We start from the raw sequence: 17107 nt of genomic DNA, 5'->3' as shown, positions 1-17107 counted from the left end.
GGGCCTGATCCTATTTATTTTTTTGGTGGAGCCTGCCTGCCTCTCCCATGGTCAGGGGGCAAGCTGCCAGTGGGAGAAGTGGCCCTGAGCTGTAGTGGCCCCAGTTCTTCCCTCTGTGGCAGCTGCACCCCCCAGGGCTACCTGGGTGGGCTGCTAGTGGGCCGGGTGCTGCTCTAGCTCAGGGTTGGGAAAAAGTTGGATTGGGCCTGGTGCTGCCAGCTGGTGGGTTTCCAGCAGGAAGGCTCAGGGAACAGCTGGATCAAGCTGGGTGCTGCCTCCAAAACTTTTGAATGGTGATTTCAAATTTGCATCTTAAAGGTGCTATGGAAATACAAGATGTTGTGGTCATTCTCTTCATCATGTGGCATTTTGGATCTTATCCAAATTTCACAATGTTTCTTCCATCACTCCCCTCTCTATGTAATATCAGCACAGATCGGCAAGTTCTGGATGTAAAATTACAATAATTAGAAAACTTTTACTTACTGTATTTACCCAAATGTAAGATGAACTTGAATTAAAGACAACCTTGCAACAAGTGCAAGGGCAGATATTGTGGGAGGTCAATCAACTTCCACCTGCTTGTGCCTACCCTGGCTGCTTTCTGTCTGCCTCCCCCAAAACCTCAGGCTCTCCCTTCCTCCCTCCTTTGCTCCCCCTCCTGACTCCTTAGCCTCTGCCCTTCCCACAGCCTCAGGCTCAACATTAGGAAAAACTTCTTCACAGTTAGAGTGTCCAGACTGTGGAATAAGCTCCCTTCAGAGGTGGTGCAATCACCTACCCTGGAAATCTTCAGGAGGAGACTGGACAGTCACCTTGCTGGGGTCACCTGACCCCCAGCTGTCTTTCCTGTCTGGTGCAGGGGGCTGGACCCGATGATCTTCTGAGGTCCCTTCCAGCCTTACAGTCTATGAATCTATGGTGAGTACTATTGCCATGGAGCCATTAGCCATCTCTCTTTGGACTTTTCTTCACTGCAGAGTTAAATGTAATTTGTAGCCCATAATTTGAAAGTATCCATATGCAAAACCCCACTGTGCCTGGCATAATGGTGCTTTTAACTTGGGTTGGTTCACCTGTCAGGGTATAATGTCTACAGTGTGGTTAGCACAACTCATCAGCTCCTGACTGCAGCCACATGGGTATGTCTATCTGATTTCCATGGGAAGGGATGTTCATGGGCATGCTGCTCACCCACATGCACTAGCCCACACCAGACCCAGAAATGCAGCACTGAAGCCACTCCTGGGTCTTCTCCCTATATCTATTATCAATCATGCTGTAGATATCCCTGGAGTAACTTCACTGCTACACAGGTTTGGTACATCCAAGTGGGAATGGGCAGGTAAGGTATGTTTGAGAATGTCCCTGCCTAGAAGCACTTCAGAAACTATGTAGATCTACCATGAGAGTGGGTTACCTTACTGCAGAACAAAGAAACATGGGATGTGCCTCCAACAATCTTGCTGTCACAGGTTGGTGAATTCCATGCCAGTGCAGACACAGCAGCTCAAATATGGTTTTGTAGCGTAGCTACTCTCACTCTAGGCTAGTGGTTTTCTACCTTTTTAGAGTCAGAACACCCCTCTACAACTGTTTCACCTGTAGCAGCATCTTTGATTGAGAACCAGTGTTGTGTTCAATTTAGCTTTGTGGTTCTCAACCAGGTGCCACCACCAAGTAAAGCTGTCCCACGACTTGGCTAAATACAGACAGTCAAAAAGCCCAAGGCTAAATTGATTGTCTTTGCAAGTTATTCTGGGCTGCAAAGATTAAGCCAATAAGCAATGTACAGACATTCACTTTTGATTCAGGTAACACAGCTGCATGCCTGCAGTGGCTCAAGCCAGAAGCTGGGGGCACTAGAGCACAGGTCTCTGGCACACAGCCATCAAGGGCTCTGTGTTTGATTCCTCTTCCTGCAGCCCCTAAGGTGTATGGGATTTGGAGTCCATACTCACAGCAGCAGGACTCTGCAGGGTTGCTCATCACTTCCTCTTCCTGCTTCCAGGTGACTCTGGGATTTGTAGCCCACAGTCTCATCCAGCACTAAGTAAGCAGTGTAGGACAGGACAGCTCCAGACTCCAGTAGGAGTTGCCTGGGAGGGGGGCAGTGAACCAGCGAGTGAGGCTAGTGTACCAGCCCTCACTGCTGTAGCTGGGGAGCAGAGGGGTGGGGCCAGCCCTGCTCTCTGGAGCAGACAGTCCATCTCAGCCCAGGGCTACAAAATATCAGGATGCTGGGGGATTGTGATTTAAGTTGAACCAGGCATAGGTCTTGGACAGAAGTTTCATAAATCTGCTTGACTTAAATCAGCTAAGTCTGATACTACATTGAACCAGGTTTATTTAATCAGCCATTTTGAAACTGGTTTATGTGCACTGTACATCTGTTTTGTTATAGGTTTAAACCAGTTCCTGACCACTTAAACCTGTTTATGTGTAACTTTTGTTCCTAGTCCTTGTGCACAGCCAGACCAGGAAGGGTTTTGGTATGAGTGCATGCTCCTCCTGGGATTAGGGTCCTATGATAACCCTAGCTACAGCCCTTCCCAGTTCAACCCCACATGCTGTCTTCTGGAAATGGATGGAACTGTCCCATGCACCTATTTCTGGGAGAAGCACGAGGGGAAAAACTGGGAAGAGCTGGAATCTAAGCCAGCTTTCTTGCCTTATTTTGCATTATCAGGAAGCCCTAAGGCAGAAGGAGGCCATCATTGTTTCTCATGTTCCAGAAGCACTAACAGTTACAACCTTATCAACAGAGGCATGTCCTGTTTATAATGCAAGCAGATTAGGCACTTGAAAGTCAGAGCAGTGGCCATGTAACTTAGCGATTCATCAAAGCTGTTCTGAAATCACACTCCTATAAGACTGGGAAACAATTATGCCATATATTTGGTATTGAAGTTTGTCAGAGAGGTATTTCACCATGATAGTCTGAAATCAGGCATGAATAATTAAAACAATATTACACTGAGTGCTCTGTTTTGTGCCAAGCCAGACACTTGGGGGAAATCTGTTGTCTGGTAGACTGGCAGTACCATTGAGGAAAGTATGAAGGGAGTGTGTGTGTGTGTGTGTGTATGTGTGTGTGTGTTTTTTGGGGGATGAGTTGCAGCATTCTTGAGGTCAAGGGAGATAACTAAATCCTTTAATATGACAAGGGGATTTTGCCTCCTCACCGAAAGAAGGACAAAATGTAGAATTTACTGCATGTTACTAGCTTTGACTTAGAGAATTTTTTGTTTTCAAGTGAGTGTCCCCATACCTGCCCATTCTTTGTTTCATTTGAGTGCCTCATTCCTTAGGCTAATTTTCTATGCCCTTTTGTGATACCGAGGTTTGGTTTGGATAAGTCCCAAATGCTTTGCATTCTTATCTGAAAGCTTACACTCTTAAACCAGATATCATGCTGAAAATCTCATAACAGCAGACTCTTTTATAGCTTTATGGTACTTCCTGGGCAAGGGCATGTTGCCAACATAGAAAAGAAAGCCTTTTTTGAAGTTCGGCATTTGCCAATACTCATACATAGAGCTCTCTGAGATATGATACTTCCCCCTGTGGTAAACTTTGTAATATGAGTGGTAAATACCTTTTTCTGGCTTCCATTATACTTCAGCATTTTCTTTTATGCTCTTATCAAAAAGCTCTCTGGTATGTCCTACCATTTGTCCTACCATTTGCCCAGTGCTTGTAAGAATGAGAGCCCCTCAAATTTTGGCTGATTTGTGGCTTTGCTAGGAAACCCTAAGATACCTTTTGCTGTCATATTATTTTTGGCCCCCAACCAAATGAAATTTAGTGTTTGCACAACTTCCAGAAAGGAGAAAAATCACTAAATTTCTGTCACCTTGTGACACATTTCAGTGATGCTGAAAACATTGCTGGACATTTCTAGGTAAAATGAGCTTATCAGGCCAAATTCTTTGATATAAAAAATAGCAACTCTCCACTCTGGCCAGGAAGGGGTGGAGCAGACAGCACAGCACAGCCCAGCCCAGCCCAGCCCAGCCCAGCCCAGGGCTGTAAAGCATGCTAGAATGCTGGGGGACTGTGATTTAACTTGAACCAGGAAGGGGTCTGGGACAGAAGTTTCATAAACTGGTTTGACCCAAATCAGTTAAGTCTGATATTATATTCAACCAGGTTTATCTTAAACCAGGTTCAGCCATTTTAAAACTGGTTTATGTGCACTGAGCTTCTGTTCTGTTACAGATTTAAACCAGATTCTGATAATTTATACCGGGTTAAGTGTAACTTCTGTCCCTAGCCCTGCAGTGTCTTAAGTTATTAACTACACAGTGAGATTAGGTAGATGGTATTTTTCTTTTTTAACAAGAACCTGCAACCAACATGCTGGTATCTATTCCAGCATTCTTCCTTTATACTATGAATCAAATTTGGAGTGCAATCCCCATGCTCTTATGCAGCTTTTTAAATGAAATTATGCTAGAAGAATGTGGCTTCTGTCATCTTAGTCTTTCTTGTTTGGGAAAGTGGAGTAGCTACACCAGCTGGGAAAGAAAATCTGCCAGCATATCCCATGTCTACAATAGAGGATTCTGATGACATAGCTATTCAATAGGTGTAGCTGCAGAGACTCCATAGTGTAGATAAGCCCAAGATACTTATGAACCCAAGGCTCCTGGCAGATGTGGAGAAAGAAGCACCATGGAATCTGTTGCATGATCCCCACAATTACACTTCCTGCAATGTACCTGTGCATGGCAAAAGGCATGACTGTGGAATCAAGTATTAAGACTATGGAATCAAGTATTGGACTGTGGGATCAGTATCAGATGTCAAGGAGCAGTACACTTCCCTACTAGCTGACATAGGTGGCACCCAAGCAGGGCAACTTGAAACCCTCTGGGTTAGAATATGGGAAAATGTGGTGAAGGGGATATTACTGTAGGAGTCTATTACAGACCTCCTAACCAGGAGGGAGAGCTTGACCATAAATTCTCTAGGAAACTAACAGAGGCTGCACAGTCTCAGTGCATGGTTGCCATGGGTGATTTCAATCACCCTGACATTTCATGGGAGAAGCATTCAGCCAAATCTGATCAGTCACATAGCTTCCTCACCTGCATTGATGAGCTCTATCTGACTCAAGAAGTCCATGGGCTGACATGAGGTGTGGTGCTGCTAGATCTGGTAATGGCAAAAGGGCATGATCTAGTGAGTGACCTGAGGATTGAAGGGAAGCTCAGTGACAGTGATCATGAGTTGATCACCTTCCTTATCCATCAAAAGGTGGAAAATCAGTCAGTAATGAAGAAATCCTCCACTTTAGGAAAGCTGACTTTCACAAGCTCAGGAAAGTGGTTGTCAAGGCCCCGAAAGATCATGGTTGGACAGGGAAGGGAGTCCATGATGAATGGTCGCTCCTTAAGGATGCAATTCTAAAAGCAGAAGGGAAGTCCATTTCGGCCTGCAGGAAAGGTAGTAAAAGGGCTGGAAAATCCCCTTGGCTGAATAGGGAACTTATGGACCTCCTCAATCATAAAGGAAAAGCCTTGATCTGATGGCCACCTATAAGTTTATCAGGGGTGACCACCAGTATCTGGGGGAACGTTTGTTCACCACAGCGCCCCAAGGGATGACGAGGTTGAACGATCATAAACTACTACAAGACCGCTTCACGCTGGACATAAGGAAGAATTTATTTACTGTCCAAGCCCCCAAGGTCTGGAATAGCCTGCCATCAGAGGTGGTTCAAGCACCTACATTGAACACCTTCAAGGGCAAATTGGATGCTTATCTTGCTGGGATCCTATGACCCCAGCTGACTTCCTGCCCTTTGGGTGGGGCGCCGGACTCGATGATCTTCTGAGGTCCCTTCCAGCCCTAATGTCTATGAAATCTATGAAATAAGGGTTGGAAGATGGGAAATACCTCTAAGGAGGATTATACATCACTGGACCTCACCTGTAGGGACTAGACCATAAAAGCTAAGGCTGATACCAAGCTCAGGCTGGCTATGAGAATCAAGGACAAGGTGGCAGTGCACCTTTGGGTGCTTGTCACTTTAAGGGCTTGATTAAGGCAGCCATTTTCAAACTTAGGCAAAACAGGCAGATGCAGCAGTGTTACCATTTCTGGAACAACTTGGAGGTATGGGCAGGAACTATAGGGATGGTTGGAGGCTCCTGGTCCTCAGCATGACCTGAAACTACATCTTGCTGGGGTATGGTGGTCTAACAGGGCTGTTTGTGGTGGGACAGCCCCCAAGAAATGCCAAGCCAGTTACCTCCCTGGTGAAAGGCAGGTAGGTGCACCTTAACCCCAGGCGCCACACACCAGTGGATATTTATGAGTTGGGAAGAGAGGGAGAAGTGCCAGGCATGGCTAGAGAGGCACCAGAGACCTGCAGGGGTGTGAGAGCCAAGAGGCCTCAGAGGGGGAAGTGGTAAAATGGGGGCCCGCTCAGAGTAGGATGCAATGAGAAACACCTGAAGGATTGAGCATGTGGGGTGCAGAGTAGGGCTGCTGAAGGTGGCCTAAAGGGCTGCACCAGGACTGTATTGAATACACCTGCAAGGGTGGTTTGAAGGGCAGTACATGGGGCAACCCCATGAGTGACAGCAGGAGCAAGTTGCCCAGTGAAGGGCTAGGCTGCACCAGTGCTCAGTACAAGGTGATGCCACTTAGAGTAGGGGAGCACGAGCAAGTTAATAGGAAAATCTGATGGCCAAGAGGTCAGTCAAGGGAGCAAGGCAGGTTGTATGTAGCCCGGTGGGGGTGCGGAGTGCAAGAGGCCCCTGTGAGGGGGGGCGGAGTGAGTGTGAGTGTGGAAGAGGCCCAACAATGGACTGAGTCTGGCCTGGCCTGAAGCTGGAAAGCAATAATAATATTCTGGATGCCATCTGTGAGGCATGGGCCATGGTGTAGGGAAGGTTTGGAGCTGTGGATAGCATCCCCTGGCATCGGGGCAGTGAATATAACCACCTGCTTATATTATCAACTAGACCATCAAGTCATGGCAGGAATGACAGGGCAGACTGCCCTAGATAGGTGGGCAGGCCAACATGAGACCTGGCCCCAGGACAGCCTCCTGCCACAGACAATAAAAAGTCCTTTTACAGATACGTAGGAAATCAAAAGAAAAGTAAGGGCAACTTTGGACCTTTGCTTAATCAAATGTGGCAGCTGACAACTGACACCCAGGAAGAAACTAATCTCCTCAATGATTACTTTTCGTTGGTTTTCCACCAGCCCAAGGGGATCACCCTGCCTGACAGGACACAGGGCTACGAGGGCATGGGTGACCAGACACCTACATTTGGTGAAGACCTTGTGAGGGAGCACCTTGAGAGGTTTGACATCCATAAGTCAGCGGGCCCTGATGGAATGCACCCAAGAGTGCTAAAAGAGTTGGCTGACATCATAGATTGACCACTGGCATGGATATTTGAGAACTCATTGCAATCAGGAGAGGTTTTCGAAGACTGGAAGAGGGCCAACGTGGTGCCTATCTTCAAGAAAGGAAAGAAGGAGGATGCAGGGAACTACAGACCAGTCAGTTTGACCTCAATTCTTGGAAAAATCTTGGAAAAAATTATCAAAGAATCCATCAACAACAGACTGACAGATGGCGCCATTCTGAGAAACAGCCAACATGGCTTTGTTACAGGTAGGTCATGCCTGATCAACCTCATTGCCTTCTACAACCAGGTGATGTGTCACTTGGATGGTGGGGAGGGGAAAATTTGATGTCATTGACTTGGACTTCAAAAAAAGCCTTTGACTTGGTCTCCCATGATGTCGTCATGGCAAAACTGAGGAACTGTGGCCTCAAAAACCTTATGGTCCAATGGCATGGTCGGACCCAGAGAGTGATAGCTGATGGAACTGAATCAGCGTGGCATATGGTGACCAGTGGCATCCCTCAGCGTTCAGTACTTGGACCAGTACTCTTTAATATATTCATTAATGATCTGGATTTGGGTGTCAAAAAGAAACTGGCTAAGTTTGCAGATAACACCAAACTATGGGGATGCGCGGTTACACCGGAGGATAAGCTGGGGATTCAGGCTGACCTGGATAGCCTCGCAAGGTGGGCAGATATAAACCTGATGACCCTCAACATAGAGAAATTCAAGGTGCTCCACCTTGGGAGAAAATACCCACATCATACCTATAGGCTCAGCAGAGCTTCACTCACTAGCACTATGTCCAAAAGAGACTTGTGGGTCATGATTGACCACCAGATGAATATGAGTCACCAATGCAATGCTGCAGCCAGCAAAGCAAATAAAACCCTGGCTTGCATCTACTGATGCATCTCAAACAAGACCCAAAATGTCATTCTCCTGCTTTATTCAGCCTTAGTGAGGCTGCAGCTGGAGTACTGCATCCAATTCTGGGCTCCATGCTTTAAAAAAGATGTGGAGAAGCTCGAGAGAGTCCAAAGGAGAGCCACGCACATGATCAGAGGTCACGCGAGCAGGCCTTATGAGGAGAGGCTGAGAGGCACGGGAATCTTCAGCTTGGAAAAGCATAGGCTTGGGGGGACTTGGTGGCAGCCTGTAAGTATATCAGGGGTGTACATCAGGATCTGGGAGAATGTCTGTTCACCAGGACTCCCCTAGGGAAAACAAGGTCCAATGGTCACAAATTACTGGAAGGCCATTTTAGACTGGACATAAGGAAGAACTTCTTTACTGTCTGAGTATCCTGAGTTAGAATAGACTCCCACCACAGAAGTGGTGCAAGCACCTACTCTGGACACGTTCAAGTTGCATTTGGATGATTATCTTGCTGGGATTATCTGACCCCAGCTGACTTTCTGCCCTTTGAGCAGGGGGCTGGACCAAATGATCTCACAAAGTCCCTTCCAGCCCTCATGTCTATGAAATCTATAATATCCCATCATGCCTTACTGGTGGTACAGGGGGAGCCTGTCCTCTTGCAGCACCAGCAAGTAGAAAGCTTCCACAGCTGGGTGCTCCATCAGCTGATGAGGCTCCCAGCCATGGGGGCTCACCATGCCACCCCTGTAGCTGGAAGCCCCAGCCTGCCTATACTTTCAGTTAATGGTATGATAGGAACCAGCCACAAAATTATAATACCCTTTTTTGGATTATAACTTTGTGGCTTATTCTTTGTGGGTGCTGATAGACATTGGGGGGGGGAGGGGAGGAACCCAGTGCTTCACTAGAAAAGGTATCGCAACAATTTGACCCAGCTCCCCAGCATCTGTATAGCTTGTGCACTTCAGCAGGCCTTTTTGGTGCTTTTATCTGATAGGTGATTCAATCAGCTATTAGATAAATGTGCCAGAAATCCCTGCTGAAGCATAGCAGTTATACAGATGCTGGGCAAGCTGGGTCAAACTGATGCGATTCCTCCTCTGGGTGGCAATGTGCTTGGTGCGGGTGTGTGCCAAGCTGAAAGTAAAGCACCTTTTTTGTTTTGTTTTTTTCACCTCTTTAAGCATTCTGTTTGATTATTCCATTAATCGCATTAACCTGTGATCCAATAACAGCTTAAAATATGATTAATGGGTTAATCATGGCTTAAGTGTAACATGTGCCAGTAGCCTGAATTGCACTGAAAGCCAGTAATACTTAGATTTGTAAAGACATAAGTTACTACAGAACATGGAAGTTAAGTTCCCAAATCACGTAGGTACTTTTAAAAAATGTTAGCCTTAGTCCTTCATTTCAGCTGAATTAACTCCTGAGTGACCATAGGATCTTTGACCTGTTCCATTATTATTTTTTCTCTTTGACATGTACAAGGTAATCTAATTTTAAAAAAGCAAGAAGCAACAATAGGTTGTGGCTAAAAAATACAATTTAAAGATCCGTTTCTTCCACAGACTCCTTTTTACTAAGTCACATCAATGACCCCCAAAAAAGGCTGGAAAAGGGTACTACTGTTATCTCAAGTCTGTTAAACTTGATGGAGAAGCAGAGATACTTCCCTGAAAATATCAAGCACAGGAAAGTTATTTTCTATTTTTATTCTTATTACACATAGCTGTTCTGCTCCAAACTCCCATACTCAAATTAGTGTTATCAAACAGTAGCTGGAGACATTTCAGGCTAAAGAAATAGTCTTTCAGACTACAAGGGTCTGTCCTCTGGATGCAGGCATAATAGAATTCAGCCTCCCCAATAGTTTGTTGTGATCACTGAATATTTGCAACACAGTTAGTGCACTATTGATGCTTTTCAAATGCTTGGCAATAATACTGGACCCAACCTTGTCAAGTCTATGAGGCAAAGCCAAATTGGCACTTAAATTGGAAATCTTTGAGGCTCTGGAGGCAGCAGCCAATTGGGATGGTAAGGCAGCACTTTCTTCTGATTCAATATTGATCCAATTTCCCAACCTCGTAGTATGAGGCATGGTGCTGCCAAAGGTGCCTGATTTTGCACAAGTTATGAAACAAAAGCCCTGACCTGATTGCTAAAGTTCTGGTATTACTTTTCATAATAACCAAAATCATTAACTCCAATATTCTGGGCAGATTCTAAATGGAGTCATTCTATTCTGCCTATATAAAGTGGCGTTCTACTGTAATTTGGATAACATTCTTTACTTTCTAACATAAACTGTTGTTTAATGTGGCTTTGCATTATTAAAAAGCTGCTGTATTTCACAGCTGGCAGAAATGATGTTTGTGTATAGTATGCATTTGTAATGCGTGCAAAAGACAGATCCTCTGTGATGAAAGATGCCCTATGTAATAATAGCATTATTATTTATTAGCACACAAGTGAAATCAGCTATGAACTGAAGTGGCTGACTGTTTCACCAATTTTATTTATGCTTGGACCCCATGCATTACACAGGTTTATAATGTGTGCTATGCATGTTTGGAAACTGTACTCAACTCTCACTTCAGAGTTTGAATCTGGCAATTTTAGATATAGGGGATATATTGCAAATAGGTAAAACGGACTAACCTCTTTCCCTGAAAGCTGTTAAAAATAAAGTATTTTTTGTCAGGAACTTCAAAAATAGTACCTGTTACATTTTTCTTTGTCAGTCAGTCAGTCTGTCTGTCTCTCTCTCACTCTTCCCCTTCCCTCTCTCTTTTTTAAGGCTATAGCAACTGTGTATATTTTGGAACAGTTTATATTTGGAAATGTAATCTTGTCAATATGGGATCAGACCTAGCAGAGTCAGTTAATGGACTATTTCAGACTAAAACTCTCAGCAGTAAGTTTATAATAAACTTAATGAGGCAAGGAAAGAACCCTACCATCAAAATTCTTTTTAATTCTACCCCCCCTCCTCCCACCTTCTTTCTAAGGAGTGAGCACCCAAATTTAGCTGTTCAAAAATTGAGTTTACACAAAGTCAGTATGCTTTGTTTTGTTATATTGTGCAGGCAAAATTGTGTCTAGGCTTGCAAGGTAGAATCTAGATTTGTATCAGCTGAAGAATCCCTATTGCAGAGGAATGAAGCCCAGATACCACAATGAGTATTTGTTGATAGCTAAAATGATTATGAGCTCCTTGAATGCTTTTTTGTTAGACTCTGCAGATGTTATATGTCATCTGGCAGAGGACGTATGGATAAATCCAATTTCCTTTTATTAGACCAACTAAAATAGTTGGAAAAATTCTTCTTTGTAAGCTTTCGGAACATCTGGGGCACACATACCCCTCCTAAAATTGCTTTAGTATCTTGGCATACTAAACTAGCTGGCTGAAGTTAACTTTACAAGGGTTATAAAACACTTACTCTGGTTTCTTTGGCTAAGTTCACACTTAAAAATCCTTTCCCTTTGAATACAGATCCTTCCTTTAAATCATTAGGGGCTTGATTTCTGCCAGCTTAAATACAATGCAAATATGCAGTGATGGACCTGACCTTTTAAAATAATCTATTTCAAATTAGTTCCTGCAATTCAGTGGAGTGCCAGGCATATTTTCATAATGAAAAAAAACTTTTCATAACACAGGGTAGCCATTTCTTCAGCACTCTACAGATCAGGGATTTTTCTTTGCCAATGAAGAACCCTATCTTTCATCTGCACCACCTTCTGGGCAAAGACACCAAAATAATCCAAATATCTAGGATTTAAAATTAATTTCATTTTCAAGCCATTTTCATGATTACTTGGGTTACTCATTGTCTTCATTTATTTGGGGATAGCTGTACTTCATCTTAATTCTTACTGTATAAAGAACATAGATATGAATAATTAGAAAGCAATTTCTTCTATAAACTTAAAAGTGAGAGAGAGGTGGTTGTTGTTTCTATCTTCTATGTTTTGGTGGACGGTCAGATACTGTGGTTCCATGATGAGACCATTTAAGTACCTAGGTAGGTAACTGGGTAGTGAAATACTTTGGCTGTATCCCATTTCTTCTAAGCCCCAAAAAGTTCAGGTTGGGCAATTGGATGAATAGGTCCTTTTGAAATAGGTCCTTCTGGCTAGACTGACTTGTTTTATTTGAGGGTGTTGGTTATTGAATTTTACCAGAGAAGAATCTGGATATCTTCCAGAACATTACACAATGTCTAGAGAAAGACTACCAAAGATTTTTTACAACATCCATCCATCATAAAAAGAAGAAATGGAAACAATTACTGCAGGAACAACTTTCCCAACCACAAAGCACCCATCACAGAAACAACACCAATACTATACAACATTCCAACCTCATACTCAATGAAACTGGGAGAACTAGTCAACCCTCAAATATTATTAGTCTCTCCACACACATACTTACCAAAGAAATTGTCCTGTATAAAGTCTGTCCAGAAAAATACCCTAATAATATACTACAATGTGGAGAACTAGAAGAATGTTTCTGATGCCACCATCTCAAGGAATATGTCCACAACCAAAAAGAATCTACTTCCAACAATACTTCATCCTATGACAACATCAAGGAAAAGGTAAACACCAAAAAACTGAAAAAAATCAGATTGGACATGTCACAGTGGATGAAATTCAAACCTCAACCAGTATATTGACTGCTTCAGAAAAAGAATAAACAATGAAATAATCAACAAAAACACCACCATAACAGCCTCTCCCTCTCAGAGAGAAGGGCCAGAAAATCTCTAAGATCCAACCATCAAATAGTAATAAAACCAGCAGATAAAGGAGGAGCTATACTTATCCTTAACCATTACGACTACATAAAAGAAGCCAACAGACCACTCTCTGACAACACCTTCTACAAAAAACTAGAGAAAGATCCTACTCCCCATTTCATCTGAAAACTCAAAACCATTATCAAATCATTTCCATATAAACTATAAGAAAAACTACAGAATTTGATCCTCACTCTGCTACCCATCCCAGGGGCATTTTATATTCTTCCTAAAATCCACAAACATGGGAACCCAGAAAGACCTATAATATCCTACCATGGAACCCTAACTGAGGAAATATCAGGTTTCATCAAATCCATCCTAAAACCTCTTGTCAACCAAACAGCAAGTTTTGTCCAAGATGCAACAGACTTTCTACAAAACCTTAAAAACACAGACCACCTTCCCAGCAACACCCACCTAGCCACCATGGATGTTACCAGCTTATATACCAATATCCCACACCAGGATGGCATCCAAGCCTGCTTTACGTATCTACCAGAGCAAGATTACAACTCAGAGTACAGACCTAAAGATATTACAGAACTTACACAGTTTAGCCTCACACATGACAACTTCACTTCCAATAACCAACATTTCCTCCAGGCCATGGGAACAGCTGTGGCCACTAAAAAGGCTCCACAATAAGCCAGCCTTTTTATGGACCACCTGGAAGAAGAATTCCTCAAGAACTGCACCATCAAACCCACACTATATCTAAGATATATAGATGATATCTTCATCATTTGGACCAAAAACCTGCAATCTTTGATTGAATTCCTGAACAAATTCAACAACCATCACCCCTCCATCAGACTCTCTCTTGAATACTCCAGCACCAACATTTCCTTCTTAGACACTATGAGCACCATTCAGAATGGTGAAATACAAACCACCATATACAAGAACTCCATGGACCAACATATATATCTATATAGAACCAGCAAGCACGCTGTAATATACAGCCAAGCCCTCCGATACCACTGAATTTGCACTGAGGAAAACACCTGTAATCGTCATTTTGCAAATCTCAAAAAGGCTTTCACTCAACAAGGACACTCCTCCAGAGAGAGAGATCACACTTTTGAAAGTGCCACCCAGCTACCACATGAAGAATTGCTGCAATACAAAAATGAAATCCCTGCAGATCACAAAACCATTAGTTATGACACACCATCCATCCCTGGAACCCATATGGAAAATCCTCAAACAATTGCAACCCATAGCAGAAGACCCAATTCTTAAAGAGATCTTTCCAGAAACACCCATCCTAGACTTTAAACAGGGACTGAACCTTGCCAACCTCATCACCAGAAGCAAACTTCCTATGACCCAAAGCACACTGAATGGATCCAGACCATGCTAGGACAAGAAATGTAAACCCTGCTAACACATCTCTACCACTCCAACAATAATTACACCCCACAACAGAACCATCACCATTCCTGGATCTTACATCTGCACCTTCAGAAATGTAATATATCTCATCCAGTGCACTGAATGCCCTGATGGAAAATACATAGGAGAAACCAAACAACAGCTACTTACCAGAATGAACGTACACTGAAAATCTATCAAAGACAGATATACCCAATTACCTTAGGGTGCGTGTTTCTCACAAGACAGCCACTCTCAATCCAATCTCTCAGTTTTAATCCTCAAAGGGAATTTACAAAACACCTTTCATAGATGAACCTACAAACTTCACTTTATAAATCTACTGGATACAAAATATGGACTAAATATAGGCATTGGATTTATGGCACTTTATAACCATTTGATATCCCCAGTTAACCTCTGTATGTTTTACCAGCTACATTCTGTCACCAGATCAACATTCCCCTCTTTCCCCCCTCACCTATCTGTCACACACCTATCAATTCCCATCCCCTCTGATCTTCCCTGCCACGTATTTGCATTTTAACACACCTGCATTCTGCATATGGGATTAAGCTTCTGTTCCACCCAGAAGAGTACACAAACACCAGCAGACTCTCCCTATGCTTGAAGAAGGGTGTTTGTGCATGCAAGCTTGTAAAGAACATTTTTTCCAATGATCTAGTTGGTCTTATAAAAGATACCACATTAACCCAAAGTACCTTGTGTTCCTTGTTCTATTTGAGGTAATCTGCACCCTCTCAAGCTTCTTCACATCCTTTTTGAATTGTGGAGCCCAAAACTGGACGCAGTACTCCAGCTGCGGCCCCACCAAAGCTGGGTACAAAGGGAGGATGATGTCCTGGGATTTACTTGAGAAACATCTGTGGATGCAAGCCAGTGTTTTGCTTGCTTTGCTAGCAACAGTATCACATTGCAGGCTCATTTTCATCTTGTGGTCAATCATGACCCCCAAGTCCCTTTCATTCATAGTTCTAGCCAGTGTAGCACTGCCAAGCCTATAAGGATGTTAAAGGTTTTTCTTCCCAAGGTGGAGAACCTTGCATTTTTCAGTGTTAAACACCAACAGGTTCTCATCTGCCCATTTCCTGAGCCTGTCAAGGTCAGCTTGGATCACTCTCCTGTCTTCAGGTGTGGACGCTTTACCTAAGAGTTTGGTGTCATCGGCAAACTTGGCCAGTCCGCTTCTGATACCAATGTCCACATCATTAATGAAGATGTTAAATAGTATAGGCCCAAGGACAAAGCCCTGGGGGACCCCGCTAGTCACAGGACACCATATGAGTGAATTCCATCAATCACCACCCTCTGAGTCCTACCACAGAGCCAATTCCCCAGCCAGCACATTGTGGTGTGGCCGAGGCCGCAGTTGGCCAGTTTTACTAAGAGGTGATCAGAGGATACCATGGCTTTTTTAAAGTCAAGATATACAACATCAATCTCTTCTCCTTTGTCCAGGTGATAGGTCACCTGGTCATAGAAGGAAATGAGATTGGTCAAACAAGACCTACCCGCAAAAAACCCATGCTGGCTATCCCTCAGGATGTTGCCATTGGCCAGTCTGTTAAAAATGACCTCTTTGATAATCTTTTCTAAGACCTTCCCCAGGATAGAGGTCAGGCTGATGGGCCTATAGTTTGCCGGATCCACTTTCCTCCCTTTCTTGAAGATAGGCACAACATTGGCCTTCTTCCACCAGAGCACTAGGAGTTCTCGAAGACCCGTGCCAGGGACTAGGCTATGATGCTAGCCAGCTGCTTGAGTACTCTGGGGTGTAAACTGTCAGGGCGAGCTGACTTGAAGGTATCCAGCCTCTCAAGGTGTTCCTTCATGAGGTCAACATTGATGGACGGTAAGGAATCTCCTTCACCCGGGCCTCCCTGTCTCGTAGTGGGCAGGGGCATCCCATGGGACTGATGAAAGACGAACGCAAAGTACCCATTTAGCAAGTTGGCTTTTTCCTGGGTGTTGGTTGTCAGTTGTCCCATCTGGTTTAGCAGGGGTCCAATGTTTGCCTTGCTTTTCCTCCAGCTCCCCACATATCTAAAGAAGGTCTTTTTATTGCCCTTGATATTTGTAGCTAGCTGGAGTTCTGTCACAGCCTTGGCTTTCCTGGTTTGCTCCCTGCAGGTCCAGACCAGTGCAGAGTATTCCTCCTTGGAGGTGAATCCAGTCCTCCATCCTTTGTAGGTCTGTCTTTTTAGATGTAGGAGGTCTGCTAGTTCCCTGGAGAGCCAAGGGGGCTGCTGTGCCCCTTTGCTGCCTTTCCTCCAAGGCAGGATAGACTTTGCTTGCACTTCCAGGATCACTCCCTTGAGGAGCAACCATGCATCCTGAACTCCCCTCCCCTTGGGGTTGTGACCCTTTAGGGCCTGTCTGATGAACCTCCTGAGCTTGTCAAAATCAGCTTTCCTGAAATTGAGGACATCTGTATTGCTGACTGACTTGCCAGCTTTACGGAAGATGGTGAAGGTGATCAGCTCATGGTCACTGTCACCCAGCTTCCCTTCAATCGTTAGGTCCCTGATTAGGTTGTACCCCGTTTCCAGAACCAGGTCGAGCAGCCCTGTCACGATCACTGTTGACCTTTTGTCAGCCCATCAACTTCTTGCATCAGATAGAGCTCATCCATGC

At 44.1% G+C, this 17107-nt stretch overlaps 1 protein-coding gene and 1 long non-coding RNA gene across 3 annotated transcripts in view; one reads left to right on the top strand and one right to left on the bottom strand.

The window, feature by feature from the left end:
- LOC109303637 overlaps positions 1 to 3952 on the bottom strand; it is a 12458-nt gene extending 8506 nt beyond the window's left edge. Inside the window, exon 1 of the long non-coding RNA XR_002099162.1 lies at positions 3857 to 3952. This is a non-coding gene — a long non-coding RNA (uncharacterized LOC109303637). The remainder of the gene's footprint in view (positions 1 to 3856) is intronic.
- ARHGAP24 (Rho GTPase activating protein 24) overlaps positions 1 to 17107 on the top strand; it is a 629348-nt gene that overhangs the window by 490017 nt on the left and 122224 nt on the right. The gene's annotated exons all lie outside the window — the stretch shown is intronic.

The sequence above is a fragment of the Gavialis gangeticus genome, unplaced genomic scaffold (assembly GCF_001723915.1).
Source record: "Gavialis gangeticus isolate Ggan-Ray unplaced genomic scaffold, GavGan_comp1, whole genome shotgun sequence".
NCBI classification, from domain to species: domain Eukaryota; kingdom Metazoa; phylum Chordata; order Crocodylia; family Gavialidae; genus Gavialis; species Gavialis gangeticus.
The sequence above is the reverse complement of the archived record's forward strand: the minus strand, read 5'-3'. Positions and strand labels throughout refer to the sequence as shown.